The sequence below is a fragment of the Cervus canadensis genome, chromosome X, assembly GCF_019320065.1.
Source record: "Cervus canadensis isolate Bull #8, Minnesota chromosome X, ASM1932006v1, whole genome shotgun sequence".
NCBI classification, from domain to species: Eukaryota; Metazoa; Chordata; class Mammalia; order Artiodactyla; family Cervidae; genus Cervus; species Cervus canadensis.
In genome coordinates, this window is record NC_057419.1 from 5,222,135 (window position 1) to 5,234,832 (window position 12,698).

Genomic DNA, 12,698 nt, shown 5'->3' on the forward strand with positions numbered 1-12,698 from the left:
CATCGGCTGTGGACAACCCTCAGGATCGGTCCGATGTTCATTTTCTGGCTGTATCGTCGGTTTTTCCGGGAGACACACAACTGCTGTTGGTCTGCATGAATGAAGTGTAAAACCCTCAGTGTTTGTAAACTCTGGGGCCGCTACCTACTCTCCCAGGGAGGCAGGAATCTGTCCTTTTGAAAATAACTTTAAAATACGTGCATGAAGTACCAACATCACGACGATGCTTTATGACTTCACTTGTTATGACTTTTGCTATTTTTCTCTTAAAGGGAAAGGTGTGTAAGGTTCCAGTGTGTGGCATGCATGGAACCATTCCTGGAACCCTCAAAGAGCGGCCCAGGACCCAGCAATGTCCAGGTGAAGCATCTTTAGAGACACGTCTGTGTTCAGGATGCCCTAAGAGCTTTCCCGCTCTGGGCTGGAATGTATTAGGCACTGCGCTTGTGATTCTGGAGAAGGGAACAGCAACCCACTCCAGGATTCTTGCTGGAGAACCCCACGGACAGAGAAGCCTGGCGGGCTACAGTCCACGGGGTCGCAGAGGGTCGGACACGACTGAGCGACTGACTTGAGTTTCTTTCGGGGGATTCTTTTCCCAGCGATCGCCCCCACTTGTCAGGCGTCAGAAGGGCCAAGATGATGCTGATGATCTCGGTGACTGACTGACATCCAAGGGTAGCAGTCCGCAGGCCGGAGGGGTCAGGAGTCCCTCGTGGTCAGAGAGCGGGGTGGCACGGGGCGGGGAACACTGATGCCCCGCGAAGGCGCAGAGGGTTCCTCCACCCAGAACTGTCACTTCGGGCGCTGCCAAGGCGCCTGGGAATCAGGTCGGTCGGAAGCACGCCTGCCACAGGGCCCCGAAATGAAGAGGGAGAAATTAGAGCAATTATCCGTCCTAACGAGCCCCGCATCTCTTGTGTTGTCATTCATGAGGTACAAAATATGCAGCCCGGATTTTCTGCCTGTGGCGTTTTCTTAAACAGGATTTCACAGGCAAATAAAAATAGATCCCAACGAAAAGGATTGTTTGGGGGAAGCTTTCGGATGTGGGAGGCAGGGCAGAGGAGGTTTTCAAACAGCGTGGAGAGAGACGGGGAGGGTGGGCATGGTTTCCACGACTCTGAGCTCCCCCCGTGCCATTTCCAAGCACCGGCAGAAGCAGTTTTTGTCTGCGGACAGTCTCTGCGTCTCGCAGGGGGCCAGCCGGGGCCTGCCACGCGTGTTCTCGGCCACGCGGGGTCAGCACACTGCTTCCGCCTGACTCTGCCTCAGCTGTCTCTTTGTCCAGCCGCCAGTGGGTCAGCGGGGATGGCTGTCACCGCCCCTGTCATTTCATCAAGCTCTGAGATTGTCAGCCGTGACTTAGGAGATGGTGGGATTTTTGTTGTCGTTGTTAAAACTTTTTATTTCGTATTGGGCTCTAGGCAATTAACAACCGTGCCATGGTTACAGATGGACAGCAAAGGGACTCAGTCATCCATAAACGTGTATCCCTTCTCCCCCAAACTCCCCTCCCATCTCGGCTGCTACATGACATCGAGCAGAGTTCCCTGTGCTGTCCAGCAGGGCCTTGCTGGTTCTCCATGTTAAATCCAGCAGTGTGTCCATGTCCATCCCAGACTCCCTGACTATCCCTTCCCCCATCCTTCCCCCTGGGAACCATAGGGTTATTACAGAGTATTGAGCAGAGTTCCCTGTGCTGTCCAGCAGGGCCTTGCTGGTTCTCCATGGTAAACACAGCCATGTGTCCATGTCCATCCCAGACTCCCTGACTATCCCTTCCCCCATCCTTCCCCCTGGTGACCATAAGGTTATTACAGAGTATTGAGCAGAGTTCCCTGGGCTGTCCAGCAGGTCCTTGCTGGTTCTCCATGTTAAATCCAGCAGTGTGTCCATGTCCATCCCAGACTCCCTGACTATCCCTTCCCCCATCCTTCCCCCTGGTGACCATAAGGTTATTACAGAGTATTGAGCAGAGTTCCCTGGGCTGTCCAGCAGGTCCTTGCTGGTTCTCCATGTTAAATCCAGCAGTGTGTCCATGTCCATCCCAGACTCCCTGACTATCCCTTCCCCCATCCATCCTCCACCTCTGCAACCATAAGTTCCTTCTCTAAGTCTGTGAGTCTCTTTCTGGTTTGTACGTTAAGTTCATTGGTATCATTTCTTTTTAGACTCCCCATGTAAGGGATGTCATAACAATATTTCTTCTCTGTCTGACTTCATGGCAAAACTGGATTAGGGGGAGATGGCTATGTAAACATGTTGAAGAGTTTATTGAAACTGAGAAGTTCTCACATGCAACAAGTTGAACAGAAACACTTAAGTCCCTCAGCTGCTTCGGCCACTCTGCTGTTGCCGTTGCTCAGTCGTGTCCGACTCTCTGCGACCCCGTGGACTGCAGCACGCCAGGCCTCCGTGTCCATCACCAACTCCCGGAGTTTATTCAAACTCATGTCCATCGAGTCGGTGATGCCATCCAACCATCTCATCCTCTGTCACCCCCTTCTCCTCCTGCCTTCAGTCTTTCCCAGCACCAGGGTCTTTTGCAATGGGTCAGCTCTTCGCATCAGGCAGCTGGAGTATTGGAGCTTCAGCGTCAGCCTCGGTCCTTCCACTCTGCTCAGCACAGACTGCATGACCTTCAGGGTGACTTGCTGGTGGATTTAAAAATAGGAAGAGGCTCAGAACCCATCCCCGGCCTGCAAAGCACCTGTTGCTTATAGCGCGAGCTGCTTTTGACTTGATGATATCATCGGTCAGGGAGCAAATCGCAGAATGGCTGAGCAGACGGAATAGAGCAAAACAACGGGAAGGATCCTTTCGTGAATAAAGAGCTGTGATTCTCAAAGTGTATTTCTGAGAATCGCTTTAAACTGTCCCGGGGAGGCAACGATTCCTGTTTCTCGCCTGTCGCCTTGGTTACCCCTGCCCTACGCCCTGCATTCATCTGCGTCTCTTCCTATAACCCCAGATTCTGCTGAGTCACCGAGCTTGCCCCGAGGGAACACTGACGCCCATCTCCCCTGTCTGCACTTGGGGCTTCGTGCTAACCGCCAGCTTCCCTCAAGACAGGGCCCCCGCTAAGGTCACATCTGGCCTGAGGGCCAGTCTTCCCCTTCCCCAAGTTGAGAAAAACAAAAGAAAAATCCTTCCTGTCTTTCTTGCCTAAAATGTAGGCAATTAGCACACGTTTCCACTTGCAGGAATTTGGTATTTCTTTTGCAAGGAGGAGAGAATGCTTTTGAGATGAGGGGTGTCTGTCTGCCTCTGGGGTGGGTGAGTTTGCAGTTGGTGCCTAAAGACTCTTTGCTAAAGAGTCTTCTGGGGAATTCCCTGGTGGTGCAGTGGTTAGGGCGCAGTGGTCTCCCTGCTGAGGGCCCAAGTTCAAACCCTGGTCAGGGAACTAAGATCCCGCAGGCTGCAAGGCCAAAAATAAATGAAATAAAGTGAGATGAAATAAAATAGTCTTCTGGCATTTGGGACACATGAAAAGATAATACAGAACTGGTACTGAAAGTTGGACTATAAAAGAAAGCTGAGTGCCCAAGATCTGATGCTTTTGAACTGTGGTGTTGGAGAAGACTCTTGAGAGTCCCTTGGACAGCAAGGAGATCCAACCAGTCCACCCTAAAGGAAATCAGTCCCAGGTGTTCATTGTAAGGACTGATGCTGAAGCTGAAACTCCAATCCTTTGGCCACCTCATGCAAAGAGCTGACTCATTGGGAAAGACCCTGATGCTGGGAAAGATTGAGGGCAGGAGGAGAAGGGGACGACAGAGGATGGGATGGTTGGATGGCATCACCGACTCGATGGACATGAGTTTGAGCAAGCTCCGGGAGTTGGTGATGGACAGGGAGGCCTGGGGAGCTGCAGTCCATGAGGTCACAAAGAGCTGGACACGACTGAGCGACTGAACTGACCTAGTAAAAGGTCTTCAAAGTCTTGAGTATGTGAGGGGGGAAAAGAGTTGAAAAAATGTGTGGCTAAAACCACCTCTCCCATATTCTTGTATGAACTTCTCTAAAACCTGCAGAAGCAAGTCTGGGCATGTAGGAAGGACTGGATCCATCTTTCCCACGTCTGGTTAGAGATTCATAGATTTTCCCCTTCTTTTTTTTTTTTCCTATTAATGTGTGGCGTGCCTTGGTTAACTTTCAAATATTAACCCAACCTTGCATTTCTGGGATAAACCACTTTGGCCATGGTCTGTCATCCCTTTAAATGTATATACTTTTGAATTCGATTTGCTGGTATTTTGTTAAGGATTTCTGTATCTGATTCTGTATATTGGTCTGTAATTCTGTTTTTTCGTAACATCTCTGTCTGAATTTGTGTTCAGAGTGATTCAAGCCTCATGGAACAGGTGAGGCATTGTCCCGTCTGCATTATCATGGAAAGAGTCTGTGAAGGTCATTTTTCTTCCCTGTGGTAGACTTCACAAGGCGGTGTGGGCCTGGAGATTCCTTTATGGCCACGCTATTAATTATAATGCCAATGTCTTTATGGTATCTATCTATTCATATATGACTACTCATGTTTTCTACTTTTCCTTCTGTTAGCTTTGGTTATTTACATCTTTCAAGGGATGTATTTCACCTTAGTGATTGAGTTCATTAGTAAAAATGCTGATAATGTTCCCTTGTGTTCCTTTTTCTAAAAAATTTTTTTTTATTGGTTTATAGTTAATTTACAATGTTGTGTTGGTTTCTGCTATATGGCAAAGTGAATCAGTTTTATATATATATATATATATATATCAACTCTATTTAAGGTTATTTTTCCAGGTAGATCATTACAGAGTATTGACTAGAGTTCCCCGTGCTATACAGTAGGTCCTTATTCAATTCAGTTCAGTCGCTCAGTCGTGTCCCACCCTCTGTGACCCCGTGGACTGCAGCACGCCAGGCCTCCCTGTCCATCACCAACTCCCAGAGCTTGGTCAAACTCATGTCCATCGAGTCGGTGATGCCATCGAACCATCTCATCCTCTGTCGTCCCCTTCTCCTCCTGCCTTCAATCTTTCCCAGCATCAGGGTCTTTTCCAATGAGTCGGCTCTTCGCATTGGGTGGTCAAAGTATTGGAGTTTCAGCTTCAGCATCAGTCCTTCCAATGAACACTCAGGACTGATTTCCTTTAGGATGGACTGGTTGGATCTCCTTGCAGTCCAAGGACCTCTCGAGTCTTCTCCAACACCACAGCTCAAAAGCATCAAATCTTGGGCGCTCAGCTTTCTTTATAGTCCAACTCTCCCATCCATACCTGACTACTGGAAACACCACAGCTTTGACCAGACAGACCTTTGCCAGGGAATGCCTCTGCTTCTTAATATGCTGTCTCAGTTGCTCATAGCTTTTCTCCCAAGGAGCGAGCGTCTTAGTTTCATGGCCGCAGTCACCATCTGCAGTGATTTTGGAGCCCAAGAAAATAGAGTCTGTCACCATTTCCATTGTTTCCCTGTCTTTTTGCCATGAAGTGATGGGACCAGATATCATGATCTTAGGTTTTTGAATGTTGAGTTTTAAGCCCGCCTTTTCACTCTCCTCTTTCACTGTCATCACGCAGTCCTTACTAGGCATCTATTCTGTACGTAGTACGGTGCATATGTCAATCCCAATCTAAAAAATATATCACCGTCTCTTAATCTCTGGTGACCGTAAGTTTGTTTCCTATACCTGTGACTCTACTTCTGTTGTGCAACGAAGTTCATTTGTAGTGCTTTTTAGCGTCCACATAAAACTGATATCACATGACATTTGTCTTTCTCTGTCTGACTTACTTTACTTTGCAGGGCAAAGTCTAGGTCCATCCATGTAACATTTCATTCTTTTTCCTGGATGCGTAGTACTCCACTGTATACATGTACTACATCTTATTTATAGAACTCAAAGAATACACACACACACACACACACACACACACACACACACACACACACACACACACAAAGCATCTTCTCATAAAAGGCTTGGTCAAATGTGCAGCCCTGTAATCTCTCCAGAGGGAGGAGACAGCCCTGGCCTCTGAGCCCCGTCCTGTCTTTTGCCAGTTGTGCTTGAAGCCTTGAAAGTGAAAGTCGCTCAGTCATATCTGACTCTTCATAGTCCCTGGGATTCTCCAGGCCAGAATACTGGAGTGGGCAGCCTTTCCCTTCTCCAGGAGATCTTCCCAACCCAGGGATGGAAACTAGGGATCGCACACTGCAGGTGGATTCTTTACCAACTGCGCGCCTTAGGGTGCTCTTGGAGGGGGCTCCCCTCCTCTGACCTGCAAGCAGACAGAACAAACCCCGGCATCAGGAAGACAGAATCCAGGTGTTGGTCCCAAGAGGGGGAACCTGGGACGGTCCTATCCAGCAAGGTGCCCTGAAGCCACAGGGACCCAAACTATCCCCTTCTGCTCTGCCCTAGGGCATCCATCTTCACCTGCACGCCCCAAAGCCTGCCTTTCTGATCCTCGCACAAGCCCCAGGAGTCCTGGGAAGTGCAGGGCAATTTAGAATTGGAGGCGGTGGTGATGGCAGGGTGGGGATGGCTTTCCCCTGTCCACATTCCTCTAGCCACTCCCCCCGATCTCCTTCCCTCACACCATCACAGCGACAGCGGAGAGGAGGAGGAACAGACTGAGGGGCCACGAGCCAGCTCCAGGGCCACATCAGTGCTGCAGTGCTGAGCCTTTCGAGCCGGGGGCCTGGCACAGACGGAGGGAGTGAGTGAGTGAGTGCCGCTCAGTCGTGCCCGACGCTCTGCAACCCCTTGGACTGTAGCCCAGCAGGTTCCTCTGTCCACGGGATTCTCCCCGCAAAAATACTGGAGCGTGTTGCCATTTCCAAGAATGAATAAATGAATGAGTGCATGAATGAATGAGTGAATAAATAGATGAGTGAACAGATGAATAAATAAGTGTAGGAATGAATGAATGATTGAGTGAATGAATAAAATGAATGAGTGCATGAATGAATGAGTGAATAAATAGATGAGTGAACAGATGAATAAATAAGTGTAGGAATGAATGACTGATTGAGTGAATGAATAAAATGAATGAGTGAATTAATGAATGAGTGCATAAATGAGTGAGTGAATAAATGAGTGCATAAATGAGTGAGTGAATAGATGAATAAGTGTAGGAATGAATGAATTCCTGAGTGAATGAATGAATGAGTGAATGAATGAATGACTGAATAAATGCATGAGTGCGAATAAATTCCTGAGTGAGTGAATAAATGAATGAGTGAATGAATAAATGAATAAGTGAACAGATGAATAAATAAATGCAGGAATGAGTGAATGAATGAATGAGTGAATAAATTCCTGAGTGAATAAATGAATGAATGAGTGAAGAAATGAATGAGTGAATGAATAAATAGATGAGTGAGCAGATGAACAAATAAGTGCAGGAATAAATGAGTGAATAAATGAATGAGTGAATGGATGAATAAGTGCAGGAATGAATGAATGAGAATAAATGAATGAGTGAACAGATGAATAAATAAGTGCAGGAATAAATGAATGAGAATAAATGAATGAGTGAACAGATGAATAAATAAGTGCAGGAATAAATGAGTGAGTGAATGAATGAATCAGTGAATGAATGAATGAATAAACGAACGAGTGATAAACGAGGCAGCCCAGGGCAGGCGTTTGCTTGCAACAGGGGGAAAGCCCAGCTCGGCACACACCCTCCTGGCCTGGAAGAGCCCCGTGTTGGGGGCGGGGGCGGTTAGGGACCCGGGTGCGGCTGGGGCCCAGGCCTGCAAGGCGGCGTTTTCGGCCCAGTGGGCCAGCCTACGGGTGCCCTGACCCCGGACAGAAGGGCCACCCTCCGTCCCTTCCCTCCTCCGCCCCCGGGGCCCCTCCCTCCCCCCCTCCCACCAGCCCCGCCCGCGGCCCGGCCCTCCCCCGCCTCTGCGCCCCTCCCGCGCGGCCAGCGCCGGAGGGGAGGGGTCCCCCCGCCCAGGTGGGCTCCTGGCTGGCGTCCAGCGGGCGCTCAGGCCTCTAGCCCGGGGCTTCGCCGCAGGCCAGGAGGCTGAGCTGCGCTGGAGAGGCGCGCGGCCCACGGGCAGTCTCTCTCCCCTCCCGTCGGGGGGCCGCCACCCTCCCCCCGCCCTCTGACCCGGCCTGTGCCTCTGCTCCGCAATTAGCAGGGCCCCCCCAAATCTCCGACCCCGCTGCTCGAGGCTTGTCCCTTCCCCGCTGGCCTCCAACCCGCTCCACCCACCCCCGCGATGGCCGGCAGGTTCCCCAGTCCCGCCGGGAGTGCAGGGGCCTGGCCGGGAGAGGCCCGCCCGGGACCCCCCACAGGAAACCCTGGGCGCTCAGCACAGGCTTCTCATTAGTGGGGTGTGGGGGGCGCATGCACGGGCCGCACTCCTCCAGGGAGGGAAACCTGGGGCTGGGAGAAGCTGGTGCAAGTTCTGTCCAAAGTCAGTCGGTCCGACTCTGCAACCACACGGACTGGAGCCCGCCAGGCTCCTCTGTCCATGGGCTTCTCCAGGCCAGAATGCTGCAGTGGGTAGCCTCTCTCTCCTCCGGGGGATCTTCCCGACCCAGGGATGGAACCCAGGTCTCCCACACTGCGGGCAGATTCTTTACTGACTGAGCCCGCAGGGAAGCCGAACAGTACTGGAGTGGGCAGCCTGTCCCTTCTCCAGGGGAACCTTGCCCACCCAGGAATCCAGGCGGGGTCTCCTGCTTTGCAGGCGGGATTCTTTACCAACTGAGCCGCCAGGGAAACCCCGGGGCTGGGGTGACCAAAGATGGGAGAGCGGATCCAGCAGTCAGACCACTGGGGACGCACAGGTGTGTGTGTTGGGGGGGCAAGCTAGGTGACACCATAGGTTCTAGTACTTGAGTGTAGGGAGGACGGAGGAGCCCCTGGGGATGAGGGGGATGCACTGTGTAAGCATCACTGGTTCTAACACTGCACTCTGAGGGATGCTGGTAGGTGGCCTTGTGGATACACTGGGGCGGGGGCGGCGGGGGGGGACTCCTATGATGAGCGCCACTGGGGCCCACACCGTCTTGGGGGGAGAGACCCCAGCGCCCTGGCCGTCTGGCCAGAGGAGCTGTCTCTAGGGAGTGGGCAGTGGGCAGGGAGCGGTGGCCTGGTTCCCAGGGTATGGAGGCAGGATGTCTAGTTCCAACGTGGGCTCGGGAGGCAGAGGACAGGTGGGTCGTTTCTTCTGCACAAATTGGCCACTTAATTAGTTCCTGTCTCCTAGAGGGTGCTTGGCCGATGCCCAGCCCTCTGCTGACTCTCTGCGACCCCACGGACTCTAGGCCGCCAGGCTCCTCTGTCCGTGGGAATCTCCAGGCAAGAACACTGGAGTGAGTTGCCATGCCCTCCTCCACGGGATCTTCCCCACCCAGGGATTGAACCCAGGTCTCCAGCACTGCAGGCGGATTCTCCAGCGTCTGAGCCACCAGGGCCACCTGGATCATTTTTCAAGCAGGATCATCTGTGAGTCGATGGCCGCGGGGAAGAAGTCCGCTGGGAGGGCATGGACCCCCGGGGTTTGGGCCTCAGCAGGGCCACTCTGAGCTTTCCTCCCGGGCGGGTGTGACTCGCACTTTGCTAATCCCCTTTGCAAACTTTGTGGGCGTCCGGGGAGCCCTCCAAGGCTCCTCCTGCCGGCACTGGCGGGGCCGATGGGTGCCTCACGTTCGCGGGCACCTTGGGGGACGCCGCCGGCCGCAGAGCCGGGCTCCGGACAGGCAGGGCCCGCTGGGACATCGCCCGCGGCGCGCTCCGCCTGCGCCCCGGGAAGGGCCGGACCGGCCGTCCCCTCCTCGCCCGGAGGTTGCGAGACTTTTTTTTTTTCTCCTTCCAGCCTTCCGGCCGAAGCCGAGTTCTCTGGGACGGGGGTCCTTCTGCATTTTGAGGATGGAGAGAAAAGGCCGGACTTTTCTGAGCCGGTGTTTGGAGAGAGACGTTTGCAAAGCCCTCGGCGACCCGTGCGTAACGCCGGAGAAGCCAGCCCGGGTGAGGGCGCGGCGGCAGGAAAGAGGTAGGGCTTGCGTGGCCCGCGCCGAGGCCCTGGGCCACAACGGAGCGAAAACCGAACTCCACCACCCCGCCCGGAGGTGGCTTCTTGCAACATTAATTACCGCAGAAACGCCTGCCTGGGATCGCGTAATGTATTCATTGCGATGGAGAGGCGCTCATTGTTTGTGTAGCGGTGGTCTCCTGGAAGGGGAAAAAAAAAAAAAAAGGCCCTCTTTAGACGCCCTCCCCAGTACACTGCTTTGCTCCCCGAAAAAATAATGTTTTTCTTCAATAAAACGTAGAGGACCGGGCCTGTGATTAAATCTGAAAGGAAAGAGTTTTAATGTCCACCATATGTTTGCAAAGTACATGGCGAGGAAAAGAGAGAATTCCACTGAAAAGCAAACAGCATTTCCTCCTACAAAATATGTTGTTAAAATTGCCTTTTTTTTTTTTTTTTTTGCATAGAGGGTTATTTTAAAACACGTCCTGGCCCCAAGGTGGGATTTATAGCAAACGTGAGATGGAAAAAATATATATGCATATATATACATTTTGGGGTGTGTGTCTTTGGCAGCTCAGAGGCAGCCCACACTCCAAATGGGAGCCGGAAACCCACCCTGCTCCCTCTTGGCCTTTATTAATATTATAGATGTCGAATTTGTCGACAGGATCAATCTTATCCATTCACGAGCTGGATTAACAGAGCCCCGTTGTAATGAAAATCTATTAGCCTCCGGTTTGCAACACGGATGTTTGCGTCAATCAATAAACAGCCTACTGGAGAATACAAAAGCAGGTTTCTAAATTTGAAAGAGGTGGGGGGAGGAGGGAGATCCAGCTAAGAAAAGTGTGAAGACCTCTGTAAAATCAAGCCTCTCTGATCGATACTTATAAATAGTTAATGTGTGGGGAGGGGTCGGTTGTTGTTAAAAAAAGGAAAAAAGAAAAAAAAAAAACCCTCACTCTTGGGTGAAAACCATCAACACCTCCACTTTGATAGAAATTGTCTTTTGAATTAGGGACTGAGAAAGTGGGCCACGGAAGGGGCATTCCTTGAAAATTCCTGTTTCCGTGGGCAGCAAAGATGACCCTGGGGGTGGCCGGTGGGTCTGAAAGTTGCTGGGCTTTGGGGAGATGGAAGTGAGTGGGTGACTCCCACCGACCCTCCCGGGGGCGTGGAGGCCCCCCGCCCCCCCACCAGATGGCGGCCTCTTCTACTCCGCTCTTGAGAAGCTCACCGCAGAAATTTCATTTCAAGTCAATCGGTTGGGGTCACAGGAGCTTCGTGTCCCTGGGCTGAACGTGAATACTCGGAGCCCTGCCCTGGAAGCCTCAGATAAACCAAATATGAAACGTCTGAATATTCATCACCTTCCCCCGCCCCACTGGCCTCCCAAATACAGGGAAACGGGCAGCTGTAGTTCATTAAGATCTACCTAATTCACATCGGAGAAAGTCAGATTATTCCCCAAGATCGAACGTGGTCAGGGTCCAGCTCCCGCAGTCCGCAGTCTGTCCCCGGGTCCACAGTGGTTGTAGGGGTGTTGGGGGGGTGGTCAGCCGTGTCCACGGACTCTTTCCCCAGATATCCTGGGGGCTCGGGGCTGGGTGCAGGAGCCTGGATGATCATGTGGAAGTTCAAAGGAATGTAGGGAAGCGCCACTGAGAAGTCATTTCTTTTCTGTGGGTGACGGGAGCACGGAGAGTGGTGCTCCCCAGCCCCCCCTTCCCGTCCCCCCCGCCCCGCCCGCACCTTGCCTGCCCTGCTCCAAGGGTCCAGGACGCACACAGGAGGCTGAATCTAGCAGTTTCTGCCCCTGGGGACCAGGGTGTCTGAGCTCTTTAGCTCAGCCTGGGTTCGGAGAGGAAGCCTGGGTGGGCTGGCTGACTGAGGTAACTCGGGGTGCGTGACGGGGTACAGCATTCTAGCTCTGCACCACGCCGGTGTGGCCTCGGCCTGCGTTGGGGGGGTGGTCCTCAGGAATTCAGGAAATCTGATCTGAAAGGACAGGGCCCCTGTGTAACGGTGCAGGTTGGGGGCGAGGAGGCTCCCTCCCAGCCAGGGCCTCCTGGCTAGCTCCTGCCAACAGTGGGGGGGACCCCCTGGCAGGCTGGCTGTGAACTGTTCACGGGATGTTCACCTCCCCCAGCCTACCAAGCAGGGGCCTGGGTCTGTGGGCACGCCTAGACCAACACAGGCCTGGGGACGTCTCCAAGCTGCAGAAAGACCCCCGGTCCTCCTGCCTTCAGTCAGAGACCCTGCCCTCCGCCGCAGCAGAAGGCATCCCTGCAATTATTACTTCGTTCGATTGCATCTGTGTCTGCGCCTCTTCCCAGGTGGACCGAGGGCAGGGGTCGGACCCCGGGACCCATATTAGCACATCGTGTTCACCGGGGGGGGGTTTCTGAGCAGCCGGCCTCGGATCCACAACCCCGGAGAGCCCCGGGGTGTGTTCCCAGCTTCTGGTGAAATCCACGTTGGAACTTCCGTCTTCTCCCAGAAACTAGATCCCCGGTCTCTCGCTCCCCGGCCCAGCCCAGCCCAGCCCAGCCCAGCCCAGGGCATCTTTTTCATTTTTTTTTTTTTAAGAAAGCAGCTATGCTTTCGTTTCTATCCACAAACTTTTCTGAAGCCTCTTTCAGAGCTGGCAGAATGCACTGGACACATAAAAGCATCCCCAACTTCCCAAGAGCAGCTGATATTTTTAA